Source organism: Morus notabilis, unplaced genomic scaffold (genome assembly GCF_000414095.1).
Source record: "Morus notabilis unplaced genomic scaffold, ASM41409v2 Scaffold958, whole genome shotgun sequence".
Taxonomy (NCBI): domain Eukaryota; kingdom Viridiplantae; phylum Streptophyta; class Magnoliopsida; order Rosales; family Moraceae; genus Morus; species Morus notabilis.
This window is the reverse complement of record NW_010364973.1, coordinates 50,244-65,901: the sequence shown is the minus strand read 5'-3', so window position 1 is coordinate 65,901 and position 15,658 is coordinate 50,244.

Here is a 15,658-nt window from a genome sequence, read left to right as displayed (position 1 = left end):
CCTTGGGGCGGTTCAATTGGACCGCCGCGTTTTCTACAAGTTGTTGCCAAGCCGGGTATCTGCGGCTCACAGCTGGCCACGTCTCACAATTTAATACTAATTATTTTTTAATACATTATTATAAGATTTTTACCGTGTTATTAATATTTTTTAATTAATATAATTTTTTAATTAAAAATAAAAAATAATAATTCAAGATCAATTCATTTTAAATGATATTTATCTTCTTTTTTTTTAAAAAAAAAAATTCACATGCGGAACATTCATTAATTGGGGTACCCTACCTGTAATTTCACGAGGTTTTTTGTTTGTTTGTTTGTTTAAAGACGAGGGCTAATTTGGAACTAGAATCAGCATGAAATGAATTATTAGTTATTAACGTATTTATATATAAACAGTGATGTGATTTCTATAACTAACCAAATAAATTCTCAGCTCTTGCAAATAAAAAAAATAAGGAAAATGTAATTACAAGAAAAATATTTAGTATATTATATTTACACATCCATAGCAAGGGAAAGAAAAAGAAAAAACTCTCATAACTTTTATTAATAAATGGCTACTAGACTAACAGTAATATTATATATGACTCCATCACAAGATGATGATTTTAAATCCCTTATTTTTAATTTTATTTTTTTTTATTTTTTTTTTATTTTTATAAAAAAGGTGGAATGAGACTGAATCACAAATCATCAAAAAGAAGGTTCCTTTTCTCATAATAGGGACAAGAAAACAAAAACATAAAACTAAAAGCCTCATCATTTACCATTCAATTTAAAGTAGACCAGAAACAAACAAAATAAAGTATAATCTTACCTTGGCTAAGTTCTCTAAACCCCAAACCCAACAGAAAAACGGAAAAAAAATAAAAAATAAAAAACCTTGTCTAAGAAGTTATATCAAGAACCTTGGCTAAGCAATACCTTGGCTAAGAAGTTTTCTACCAAAAAATGGTAGCTCTTACTATAAAAACTATTATTCTCTCGTCAGAATAGTTATCTTAGCGTGCATTTGAAACAAGAATTCGTACCATGATTTAGATAATGATTCGTAGCTCACTATAGTATTTTATCTTATAAAAAACACATATAAATCAATAATAATTTTGAATTATGATTCTGAATTTATAAAACTAAATGTTTAATAAGTTATTGGATTAACCTTTTAAGGGTTTGTCTTGTGATTGAAAACATTACGGGGTTGTTTGGTTGAGGGATTCGTACCCCGATTCGAATCATGGTTCATGGTTCGTTACAGTATTTTCTCTCACAAAAATACACGTAAATAAAAAATAATTCTAATCTTATAATTCTAATCTATGAATCAAACGTCTCTTACATCATAACGAAAATTTTGTATTGTGGATACCCATGTATTATTAATTCAATAGTTAAAAAAATAATATCATATAGAGAAGTTATGTGTACATGCATATATGTGTATATAACCTCGACTAGAAAGTTCCATTAAAAATCTTGACTAAAAAACTTAAGCGAGCGGGAAAAAAAGTCTGATATTGCTTCTTGAAAATTGTTTTTTGGTTTGTAAGACAAAAAAATTCTCAGTAGGGTGTTTTTGGATAATATGTTCATAAGCTTTCTCCTCTGTACGAGTTCGAATCAAAACTACTAGTGTTGATATTTAAAATTGTTTCTTGAAAGTTGTTTTCGATTTCTTCGGTTCGAAAGCTACTTCTCAAAATACATGCGCAACTCTTTAGAAGTAGTTTGACGCTCTAAAAGAGCTTTAAATCATATTTACAAGTTACGGCTCCAGAAAAAGAGAGAGAAAAAAAAAAAAGAAAAAACAAAACTTTCTTTATGAAGATTTTAAAACTTATACAAGAGTTATAAAAAAAGAATTTATAAACTTTATTATAATATTTTATTGCTTATTAAAAAACTTAAGCAATGTGTTTGCTCTACTGGGTACCTTAAAAAATGTTGATCCAAATACTATATTTTAATATTCTTTCCCTACCACCTGAAAGCATAAACAAGAACAATACCAAACTTCTCAAAAAACTCTCTTTAAGAAAATTTTAAAACTCGCAATAAATTTTAATTAATAAGATATAACTAACTTTATTTTAATATTTTTATCACTTATTAGAAAATTTTGAATATTTATTTAATCTCAATAAGCACATTTAAAAAATGGATTACTTATAAATATTCCCACTAAATATGCTTCTTATAACACGTTACCTTATAATATTTAAAATGTAATATTTATTCTCTCTTGATAATGAACGCTAACAAACATACCCACTCCGTTAAGAAATTTAACGTTTTTGACACATATCACATAAAAGTTAGTGTTAAACAATTTAGAACACAATTACTATTTTGCCCACCTACCTTAATCTTTTTAGTCTAACTTACGTATAATATAATTAAAAAAATAAAATAAATCTTCTTCACTTGCAATGACGCAATAAATCTCCCACCTTACAAACATAGTTCCTTTTTAAAAAAAATATTTTTTTAAAAATTTTAATTTGTTTATATTTAACTCAAACAAAAAGGTTCAAAACAACCTCTTAGATTCATAATTCTATTAAAAAAAAAGATTCATAAAATACATAATTAATAATAGATGATGCAGAATTAAAAGTTTAAATTTAAATTAATTTTAAATTTCAAACTATAGTGTTATTAAAGTATAAATAATTAATAAATATTAATTTCCGTAAAAAAATTTAACATAAGGCTTTTTATGTTAACATTTTATTGTTTAGAATCTTAAAACTTAAAAAAAAAAAAAAGAGTTAATCCAAAAAAATATGGATCTTAAAACTAACCAAAAAAAAAAAAGTTCTTTGCAAAAAGCCATGCCAAACAGCCGTGAACCTCACGACAACCATACGTTGATGGGCCTTTCTTCACGTCCGAATGTGGGAATATGGAAGTTGGCCCCAGTTTACTCAATGGATGTACTGGATCAAAAGCCCGTTAAAAACATCTGGGCCATATCGCGCTAACCCTTGGCCCGTATAGCACTGAAAATTGAAATAAGAGTTATAGAAAATCAACTCCTCAAAGTGTTTATTGAAATTAAATTATGGGTAAAATAGAGGCAGTGACTACGATATTTTTATTTTGCTCCGTATCCAAAATTTAAGTCGAACAGCTGTCGGACTAATGCACTTAATCAATCGTTATGATAATAGTATTTGTGTTGTTCGACTGAACGAGGTTAAATGGGTTCTCTCACAATAAAAAAAAAAAGGGCATGAAATCCACTTATTATGAAAGAAACTCGACTAACCCAGTTGGATTAAACAACATTTTTGTTGTATTAATTTTTACTGTTTTCTTCTTACATTTTATATTTGCATTGCCTTTTTGCTTGATGATGAACTCCTCATAAAGTCGGCAAGTACTTTGTACAATTTTTTACCATGCAATTATCTTTTATTGAGCTAGTTAGTTTTGTATGTGTTCGTTTCCTTCTCGTTTCTTCAAATTTCAAACCCAACTTTTTTTTTCTTTTAGTATTTTTTAACTTTATTTTCTTACATATATTCTCTATTTGTTACTTTTAGCAATTCAGCTTATTTTAGACTGGGGGTTTTCACTAATTTTCTGCATTTATCTGGCATATATTTTTGGCAGTCAATCATCTTTCTTCATCCCTAGTTTCATCTCTAATATTGATATTCTTAAAAAATTCAAACTAACCCATGATCATAATGTTGGGGGAAAGAACTCCTCTACATCCATGCAACAAAAAAGTAAACTGAAATAAAAATAACAAAAAATTAGATAGGATAAAGATTTAGGTGGTTTAGAAAAATTTCATACGTCTACGGAAGAGAGAGAAAAACTTCACTAATAGTTTCAGAATTACACATTCAATAAATTTTCTCTCTTTCTCTCTCTACTCAAAACTTTTTATACCAATTGTCTATCTCTCTCCTCACTTTTCTCTCAAAAGTAGGCAATTTTTCTTTACACTTTTCTTTCAGCACAAAGCCTTACACAAATCACTTATTTATAGACTCTTAATAACCCTTGCCCAAAAACAAAAAACAGTAACTTACTAAAAAATACGAAATAGTAACTTTCGCAAAACCAATTTGAGGCACTTACCCAACAATCTCCACCTTGATTCAAATTCTCTCAACTCACTCATTTGGGTATCCAATCTCGAAACCCGTCATCACACCGGCAATGCAAATTAAAAATGTATCAAGTTCAAACTCTCATCAAACTTGGCACGAGAAATTGTCTTCTTCTTCTTCAAAGTATCTTCACTGCTATAAGTCTTCACCATCTTGTCATTATCATCTTCAACTGTTATCATCTTGTTGCACTCTTTTGCTCCCGCAACTTCTTTCACAACAGAAGAAGGTTTTTTGTGACTTGGCTCCACCTTCATAGCTCCACCTATAACTGTAGTCCCAATCAGTTTATACAATTTCTTCACTTTTACAACCTTCATGACTACCAAATCACTTTTCTTGACTTGTATAAAACCATCATTCGCATAATACTCACAACCCAAATAGTTTAAAGCCCCTTAAGAAATGAAACTTCTCCTTAGTTGAGGAACATGTCTAATATTTGTCAATGTCCTCACAACTCTATCAAACATCTTCACTTTAACAGTACCTATTCCAATAGCTTTAGCACTAGAATCATTAGCCATCAATAAAGTATCAACATCACAGGACTTATAAAAATCAAACCACTTCTGATATGGACACATATGAAATGAGCATCCAGAATACAAGATCTAAGAGTCAGAAATATTTTCATCAACAATAACAGAATACACATTATCTTCACTATCATAGCTATCGTCAACAACATTTACAGAATATGAAGTCTCTTAAGTTTCTTGCTTTCTCTTTTCTTCAAGGTGTTTTGTCAGTTCTTCACAGTTTCTCCTAATATGCCCCTTCTTATGACAATAGTAGCACTCAATATCCTTCCTTGATCAGAATTGGGAACGATAATCTCTCTTATCATAATATCTCCCTCGTGACTTACTCCTACCCCTATTCGAATCTGACGCAGCCACTAAAACTTGTTCAGTATGAGACGTACTACTTGGCTTCTTCATATTTGTAATCTCTAACAGAGCAGTCGACACCTCATTCACAGTCAACGTCGTCTTTCCAACTAACAGTGTAATCACCAAAGTCTCATATGATTTGGGTAGGGAAGCCAACAAAAGTACCGCTTTATCTTCCTCATCAATTTTGACTTCTACACTTAACAATTGAGTTATGCACTTATTAAAATTATTTATATGATCCCTAACATCACTTGCCTCATTCATCTTCAACTCATACAATTGTTTCTTCAAATATAATCTATTTGTTAGGGATTACGACATATAAACTTTTTTTTTTTAATTTTTTTCATAACTCAGAAGGAGATGTCTCATTCATAACACTATATTTTAGTTCAGGAGCCAAGCTTAAACGAATAATGCTTACCGCTTTTGCTTTTAATTCTTCTCAATCTTCATCTTTCATATTTATGGCTTTTTTCCTTGCAACGCTTTCAGTATCCCATGCTGAATCAAAACATCTTTGACCGTACTCTGTCATATGCTGAAATTACTATTTCCATCAAATCTCTCAATATGCTCAAATTTTATCCCAAACATCATCTTGACTCTTTTTTTTTTTTAATTTTCACCACAGCTCTGATACCAGTTGTTGGGAAAAAATACACCCCTACACCCACGCAGCAGATAAATAAACTGAAATAAAAATAATAGAAAAATAGATAAGACAAAAATTTAGGTGGTTCAAAAAAATTTTCTACGTTCACGGAAGATGGAGAAAAACTTTACTAAATAGTTTCAGAATTACACACTTAACAAACTTTCTCTCTTTCTCTCTCTACCTAAAACCCCTTACACCATTTGTCTATCTCTCTCCTCACTTTTCTCTCTTTCTTTTAACAGGAGGTACTCTTTCTCTACATTTTTCTCTCAACACAAAATCTTATACAAAATACTTATTTATAGACTCTTAATAATCTTTGTCCAAAAATAAAAAATGGTAACATGCCAAAAAATACAAAATAATAACTTTCTCATAATTATAATAATTTAAAAAGTTCAAAGATTGAACTTAACACTTTTTTTTTTTTTGTTTTGAAGCACGTGGTTGTGGCCTATTTGTCCCCATGAGCAGTCGCGCCATGATCTTACATTTAAAAAAAAAAAAAACCTGAAGAAAGTGGCACTATGATATAGAGAAACTGTCGGTGGTTCTTTCTCGTAATATAATTGAAAATTTCTTGGTGAACCAATCTAGATTAATGTCCACACAGGCAATCCACATTCGTTGGTGGATAAAGACTCAAAATCTTCAAAAATCAATATAGATATATATGAGAATAGTTATAACAGTAACATTTTAACAACACGAAGAAAAATGACCTCTAATACCACAATTGTCAATAAGAGAACAATAATAATGAAAAAAAAAACATTGTATAAATTAGTTGCAAGAAAGGTAAGAATAAGAGCATGGATTCATATCTATTATGATATCACCGTCATTCTTCAGCAGTAACAATGGGGCATTTTACAGGAATACCACGAGTTTTAGATTTGGATTGAAATATGTCAGGTGACATAAATTATTACAAAGAATGTCATAATTAAAAATACTTAAAAATCGTAAAATCTATAAAAATCACAAATATATACATGAAAAATCACAAAACGTCTTACAAAATCTAAAATATTGGATCAAATACACAAAAATACAAACATAATTTTAGTCAAAATACAAAAATTAAAATAATGTTGCGTGGTATATTGTGTAATAGTTTTAGTACTCATATTAAAAGTCAATTCAACTTTAAAAATCATGACATATTGCCTAAATATCTCATATTTTGAGTCCATTGATTAAGTGGACTTGAGGATCTGTTTGGTTCATAGATTAGAACCACTTTCGATTTACGTGTGTTTTTTGTGAGAGAAAATATTGTAACGAACCATGAATCATGATTCAAATCAGAGAATGAATCCTCTAACTAAACAGGCGTTATAGTTTAGTGTTACTATTCTTCCTTTATCTATGATATTTGTATTATTTTAAGCAATTTAGAGTTGGCAAGATCTAACGAAGTGCTGTTGCCAAATGACTCAAAAAGAGGGGACTATCGTGCCCATCAATATATATGTATTATATACACACACACACATACATATACCTCTCTCTTTGTCTCTCTCGTAGCTAATGTCATATTAATGGGTAATTATAAATTAAGAGGTTTGCTCATTCTGCAAGCATAAGATGGCCCATTGGAAAGTCGAAAATTCATACCTAATTCGGTGCCTGTTGTGGCTCTTTCCCTTTGTTAACTTTCTGCCCCAATTTAAAGAATTAGACAAACAATTTCTTGCATGTCTAAATCACCTAAAAGTGAGTGGTCCTTGATCCATATTTTCTTCAAATTTCTGCCCACCATTGCAAAATGCAAAATGGACATATCAAAACTACTTAAATGATCATCCGGTCCCACAGCAGCCGTAACTAAACCCGCTTATAATTTAATTAATATGATTAGTACTGCTTAAGCATTTTTCTTCACCACTTTTTGGTCTCAAAGATCATGCCAATAACATTAGGAATCACCACACAAATCTCTAAAAATGAGGACCTAACAAAGCATATAATTGATAAGCTTAGATATTTATAACTAACGAAATATAATGATTGTGAACCGATATGTTTGGTTTCACATAGCAAAAAGGTTGAAGATCATGTGTCTTTAACGTACTAACGTTTGGTTGGAGGATTTAAACTATGTGATTCGAACTATTTTTTATTTACGTGTATTTTTTGTGAGAAAAAATACTATAGCAAACCACGAATCATGATTCGAATCAAGGAACGAATATATATACCACATAATAACATCAGATTATTACTGCTGTAACAATGTGATTAGAGAAACCAAAAAGAAAAAAAAAAAACATCGTGTGTTTTAATATCAACATGTCAAATAACATCTTCCTTATTTTATGAAACATCAATCACATAAATGCTAGCTAGGAACCAAAATAAATAAATAAATAAATAAAATGTTTTTTTTTTAATAATGGATGTACTTTTTTCCCCATCATGTTGAAGCAATAGTAAAAAGGAACCAAGCCTTCAAGGCAAGGAGGCTTTTAGACGCATCTTTATCATTTTTTTTTGGTGAAATTTTTTAGGAGATATTTGTCTTTTGTATTTGTTGTTGATTTTAAATTATGATTTATGGTTTTTTATAGTATTTTTCTCTTATAAAAAACACACATAAAATGAGAATGATTTTTGAATCATAATTCTGAATCCATGAACTAAACGTTCACTTAATTATAATGTTCAAGAGAATTTTTCATTCCATCTTTTGTTGGGGAAAAAGGGAAAAAAAAGGGTGAGAAATAAGAAATGTCCAGTATTACAACCTGCAGGACCGCAGGTTCCATTTGAACTTCTACAGGGTAATAATATTAATTCACTTTGTATAGACCATTTTCTTTTTATTCATAAGAGGAAAAGGGAAACAATTGAAAATGAAAAAAAAATAATAACATGCTAAAATAGGTCAATATATATATATATATATATATATATTTTTTTTTTTTTAATAACGAACTAACAATTTCCAAAAATATAAAAGAGAAAGCACAATCAATAGTTTCAGTACTATGGGCACATGATCACTTGTCCCGACTCAATTCTATATGCCAAGATCGTTTTGCTTGTCCATATTTACCGATTTAGCATGTTCTTTTCACTGATTCGAATTTAGAATTTGAGTTTTGTTACAGTAAAAAGCTCTCAAAACAGTCACATTTAATTTTTTTGTTACAATAAAAAACTCTCACACAACATCACATCTCAACTCGAATTAGTGAACCGAACGGGATGGTGGTTGTCTTTTTTTTTTTTTCCCTTCTAACAAATATTGTTATTTTTGGATAAACAGTAACACTTACGTTTTTTTATTTTTTTTATTTTTTCCCTAGCTTGGATTGTTTATGGCCTTCTAATTTCCTGTTTCATTGAGAACCCGCTTAGTTCGCTGATCCGAGTTGATACGTGACTTTATGTAAGAGTTTTTTATTGTAGTAAAAAAGTTAGATATGATTGTTTTTAAGAGTTTTTTACTATAGTAAAACTCGAATTCTAAACTTAAATCGGTGAGATGAACAAAACCTGTAATTATTGAGACAACTTCAATAAAACAGTTAAACGTGTTTTCTGATTTTTTTTTTCTTTGAACTGTTGCTCTCAGACTTCAATAGTAGCGTTACTAGCGTATATCGCAATCTGGTGATTTAATTTACGGAAGTGGAGGTCCCCCAACAACAACAAGTCAAATAATAATAATAATAAATAATTATAATTATAATAACAAATAAAGTATATATTTGGTCTAATAATTTTTTTAACGACACTATTTGTGTTGTTATTAAGTTGCAAACTTTTCTTTAAGGGTTCAAAAGTTCTACCCACTGAATTGTCTCGGCCGAAAAGAGGAATACTCACTAATATATACACAAAGAGGTAGATAAATTCACACAATCTAATGGTAATTTGTACCTAAACCGATTAAAATTAGTATTCATCACTTGTGAAAACGACATGTCATTTTATCGTTTTTCATTTTGAGAATGTAGACCCATAAAGTCTAAAGCCATTCGATTAGAAATTTCCTCTTCTGCTTGAAACATGGCGTCAATCCCTATATCTGCGTTTAAAATTCGTTCCAAAATCATTTTATTTTTTGTATGAAAATGAAAATGAAAATATTTTCAATCTCAGACATAAATCATTTTTGAAAATATATTTGGTAGTTTTATCAAAAGATTATTTTCAGTATAAAAAAACCCATTAATGTCTCTCTTTCTTTATCTATGCTCGAGAGAGGAGAAAATGAAAATAAAAAATAAAAAATGACTAATTTCATTTTATACTAAATCAAAAAATTATTTTCATTTTTTTTCAAAAAACGTATACATTATATTTTGCAAACGGCCTAACACTTGTGTTTAATGGTGATTATAACGTGTCCTCTTTTGTAATTTGAGAAAATATTATACTTGCGTGCTTTTATGGTTAGCCCTACATGTCGCCCCGCTGGTAGTTGTGACAATGAAAGAAATGAGGAAAAAAATCAAAAATCAAAAATCAAAAATAAAAATCAAAACCGTGTTGGGATAATTTTAATTTAATTTAATTGACTTATTTGATAATTAAAATTTGGACACATAGAAATCATTGATATGAAATATGCGCTTTTGATTCTTTATAACGGGAACGGGGTTAGAAAACTGTAATTTTTTTTATTAGAAAAAAATAGGGATAATATTTTATTAAACATGAACGTATAGTTTTTTTTTTTTTTGAAGGTATGCATAGTTATATATTTGTTATTGAATGAATATGCAATTCTTTTGTAAAGTAAGATTAACCGGAAATTAATATTTTTTTTAGGAGAAAAAATTAAATATTTAAAATTTTGAGTATGGTTCCACTCATTAACGTGGCTATGCTGATTAAATCTGTGTTTTCTTTATGTCTCGATATTTTTATTTTTATTTAGGGGTGTCATGTATGATGAAAATCACTCGTCCTTAGGAGAGAAATTGAAAACGCAACTATTGAAGGAGATTTTGTGGGGCCTCAAACTTTATTCTATGATTCATCATATTTCAAATAGCGATTGCGTAAAATAAAATTCCAAACTTATACTTAAATAAAATAAAATTTCAACATGTGATTTTAAATTACTCATAAAAAATAAAAGAGCGAATTAGTACCAAATATGACTTTGCAAGGTTGTGGGCCCATAAACCAAATAGTGGTGACATTGACTTTAACGTTGATATCCAATTATAGAATCTCTCACCTTTTAAAAAGAAGGTAGTAATTATATGGTTGCTGATCAATTATTTGGATAAGAAATCGATTTGTAATTATATGGTTGAAAATATTACTGTTTAGCATATGAAATTACGATTCATTCTGTATATATATGTCTTCTAGATGAGCTATATATAATATACACATATATATATATATATGTATGTATATATAAGAAAGAAGCATATAAGAAATTGCGCCGTAGTTGTGGGAAGGCTGTCGTTGTCTGCCGATGAACCGTAGAAGCACATAAGCTGTCATCTTATGTATATATTTTTGTCAGTTTTTGCATGTATTATGCATAACACTGCACTCTAGCAAATCTGACATATTAACCACCCTTGGATCTTTTGACTATTTCCCTGTATCGCATGTGGGCCACTTTGGCAATTATATAAATAATTTGGTAGATGAAACTAGATCCAATAACAGAAGAAGAATACGAAAAGAAAAGAGAGAGAGAGAGAGAAAAGATAACATTTTATTTTTTACTTTTGGAGAATGAATTATGTAAAGAATATACTTGTTTTGTATTTCATTCAAGATCACACGTTTCGAATCAGTTAGGAGCATCACGACTGAGCGTCATGACTATCTTCGGCACCGCAGCGCATAGTTAGAAGTGATATAGATGAAGGAGCAGCACCATCAGGTGCAAGCAGCAAGGGGCGAGCGCTGCAGTGCCTGTGCGCGGCAGTGTCACGCGCTGTGGCGTGTTTTGTGTTTAGTTTTGAGCAGATTGTTCTAGTTTGGGCGTTGCAGCACTCGGAAAGTCCCATTGCAACGCCCGGTATTGATTTTGTGCAATTTTAATGCGTGTAATTTGAATTGTGCCGAATCATTGCAACTATTTGTGATATATTTTCATACATTTCTAAATACCTATTAGCAATAGACATGTCTATTGTAATAAATGCATTATTACATGAAAAGATACTTCTACATTCAAAAAGTACATTTATGTGAATGATTGTGATATTTGAAGATGATGTATTCATTCATAAAATGACACCTATGTCTTTTTATTATCTTCAAAAAATTTACAAATATCATTCGTGTTCTAAAACTCAATATTATTGTTAGATATTGTGTTTAAGAGTTTATTGTATCTTAGAAGTATTTTACTATTAAAACTCATTAATAAACTTTAAAAAGTGAGTACAAATAAAATCTTAAAGAAAAATATTTTGAAATACGCCTCAAACTTAATTTTATTTACTTTCTTTTTTTCCACTAAACTCAAATTCTCCGACATGTTTTGGATTGAAGAGGGAAGACTGTGCTTTCTTACCTGTAATCCACCAAACACGTGACGACTCCGTGATCTCCATATATATATATATATATATATATGCGTGTGTGATACATATATAATATACCAAAACATTGGTATTGTGAGTCTTTCTTTAATAAATAAGTATTCTTTAGCTATACCTTCTAATTTGAAATAATGCACAAGCAATATTATTATCATTACTATTACTCATCACCACTTAACATATCACAAGTTGGACGTAATTAACCTGCGTACTACTGGAACAATTAATGCACGTGCATGTATTTTATTTTTTTTAAAAGAAAAAGTAATATTCATGTATGTAACGTGTTGCTTGATTCATGTCAAAATACGTTAGTGTTATTTCAATCATAATGTACTCTCTCAAATACCAAAAAGATTACGCAATTGAGCTCAAAAAAAAAAAAAAAGACTACAAAATTGTGGTAATACTAACAATTTTTATTCTAACTATTCTTATTTCTTCAATACTATATATATATATATATATATATATTTATATATAAGCACTCCTGCAATCTGAAATATTCTTGCCAGTATAACTAGCGAATGCAATCGATATATATATCACCAGCTTATATATTTCGTTGATTCAAAGACTCGCAATATATAAGCACGTATATTTACATGTATAACCCAGCATATATATATTTTAGGGAAATTTTCATTTTAATATTCTGTGTTATATTGTGTTTTCGATAATTTCATACCGGTATCTCAACTATCTCGACATTTTAAAAAATCTTCTTTTAGTATCTTAAGGCTCTTTTTTGGAACATAAAATGTCAATTATACCCTCCTTATTAATTAATTAAAAAAACTAATAAATTTAAAAAAATTCTAAAAATAGTTTTGAATTGGGGTTTTGATTTGATTTTGGTATATTTTTTTTTTGGGATGTTTGCAGATTAAATTTTAAAACTGGTCTGATTTTGGTTTTCATTTTGATTTTCCAACAGATTGATCCGTTTGATTTTGGTATATCTGATTTGGTTTTTATTTTGATTCTTGATGTTTCTCATATATGTTTTTCTTGATTTAGGCATATTTGAATTATTGGTATAATTTTCTTAATGATTAGAGATTAGAGGATGGAGATGATGAAATTAGGGTTTTATTGTTTATTTTTTTATTTCTATTTAATGTTTTTCAAAAATATTTTTAATAAATTTATAAAAAAATTCTGGACAAATGATATACAAAGGTATAAATGACATTTCATGTCCCAAAAAAGAATCTCAGGGTGTTAAATAAAGATTCTCTAAAACGCGAGATACTAATATGAAATTATCAAAAATACATAATATTAAACTCATATTTCAATATAACATAGTGCTAAAATGAAAATGTTCCAATATTTTATATAATATACACGCGTGTATTCGATTGATCGTACTCTGTCGAATCTACAAGCTCTAATTGGTCCGAAGATGGAGCATTCACGGTTTGTCCACATCTAATTAAGAGTCAATCTTTAATCTTTATGCTTGAAAGCTCAATCTTCTTTATTTTTTATAACCAATGAGAGTTCAGATTAACAGCTTACGCGTATATTGACTGACTTATACTGTTCAAGTTTCTTTTATTTGTTTCTTGATTTGCCATGCTTTTGTTTTTATATTGACTGACTCTATATCCTTCTTGGTCCGTATATCTTGGTCCGTTTAGTTTATTAATTTAAATTTTTAATTTAAATTAATATATAATTTTATGTGAGTATTTTTTATTATAATAAAAAAATTAAATGTGATTATTTTTAAAAATTATTTTACTGTAACAAAACTTAAATTTAAAATTCGAATCATAAAATAAACGAAAGCTATATATAAAAGCATAAATTGACCGACTTATACTGTTCAAGTTTCTTTTATTTATTTCTTGATTTGCCGTATATATGGGCGTAAATTGACTGACTTATACTGTTCAAGTTTCTTTTATTTGTTTCTTGATTTGCCGTGCTTTTGTTTTTATCTTGACTGACTCTGTACACTTTATATATATATATATATATAAAGGAAGAGGAAAATATCACTATTTTTAAGTGAAATTTAAAGTGATTTAAACCCTCAATATGTGTTGGACTATTCTTCTTAGGTAAAAGAACAATTTCGATTTTCGAGTACCAAGTGAATCAAACACTTGATTAATTTTCCATATATTATTTAATGTTTGTGGACTTTAGAAAAAATATAATAAAATATCATATAAAAGATGGAATATTGTGAACTACTTATATTTAAATTGTTTTACCAAATCACCCTAATATATAGGTCTCTTTCAAAAGGTGCAAAAAAAAAAAAAAGATATCAGTCGTCATGCCAATACCGAATAAAAGCCTGTATTTTATTTATATCAGTAACTTTATTGTTGGATCTATGTATTCTGTAATTATACTTTGCCTAAAGTAGTCTTATGCAAAAGTTATCATGTCAAACGGGTGCATGAAAAAGGTTGTTGAAACTTGAAAGTGGATAATGGCATAATCTAATGGTAAATTTAAATCTGATTGCATTTTGAAATGTTAGAGTTTAATAAATGATCTACATCCCAAATTCAAACGAAAAAAAAAGGAAAATTCAATTATATTTCAAAACCAATAAGGATAGTAATAATGTGGGAAATAGTAGAAAATATGCCAATATGAAAAGCTTAAGAAAGTGTATAGACCAACTTTTAGTTATAAAAATTGTCAAGTTATGGTTCATAACCAGATAAGTTATGGATAAACTTATCAAGTTATGGTTCACAGCCAGACAAGTTATGGATAAAAACCGTGAATTATGGACAAGTTATGGATGAAAATAATAATTTAGCTTATTTATTAACTTATGTAAACTATTGACCTATTAATTTTAATTCATCTCAAGTCTTGGCCTATTTTCCTATTTCTCCCTAATAATGTAAACATGCCAAATGCACGAGAGGCCCGTGATCAAAATCATATGTCAAATTCGACATTTTTGTTTGCGTTATATAATATTGGTAGTTAAGCTAGTATAATGCGATTGATTATCATGATGAATCATACTACACTACGTTGTGACAATCCGTACGTGTTCCAAAAATAGATGCGATTACTTATGAGAAAATATTGTATTGCTAGGTTTCGAGACAAATATGTATATAATAATGGAAATTGGACATCGTCAACTTCAAATTTGTGCGGAAGTGAAATATTTATATCGATCTTTCCAAAATTTTTGCTGTAACATAATTTTTGTGTATTAACAAAAATCTCGTGAAAAACGTGTCATTGTCATTTATCAGTGCAGGACGTACGTTATTTAAAAACCACAATGAGGAGATAGAGAAAATAATTAGATAATTAAAGTTGTCATTCACAATTGATTAAGCCGTTGTGGGTTGCTTATCTAATTGCTGACACGTTCTCTGCAGTGGGAATAAAGTTTCTGTTGTTGGTTTTGTTGGTAAGGACGTTTGCCGGTTTTTTGCTTCCGATA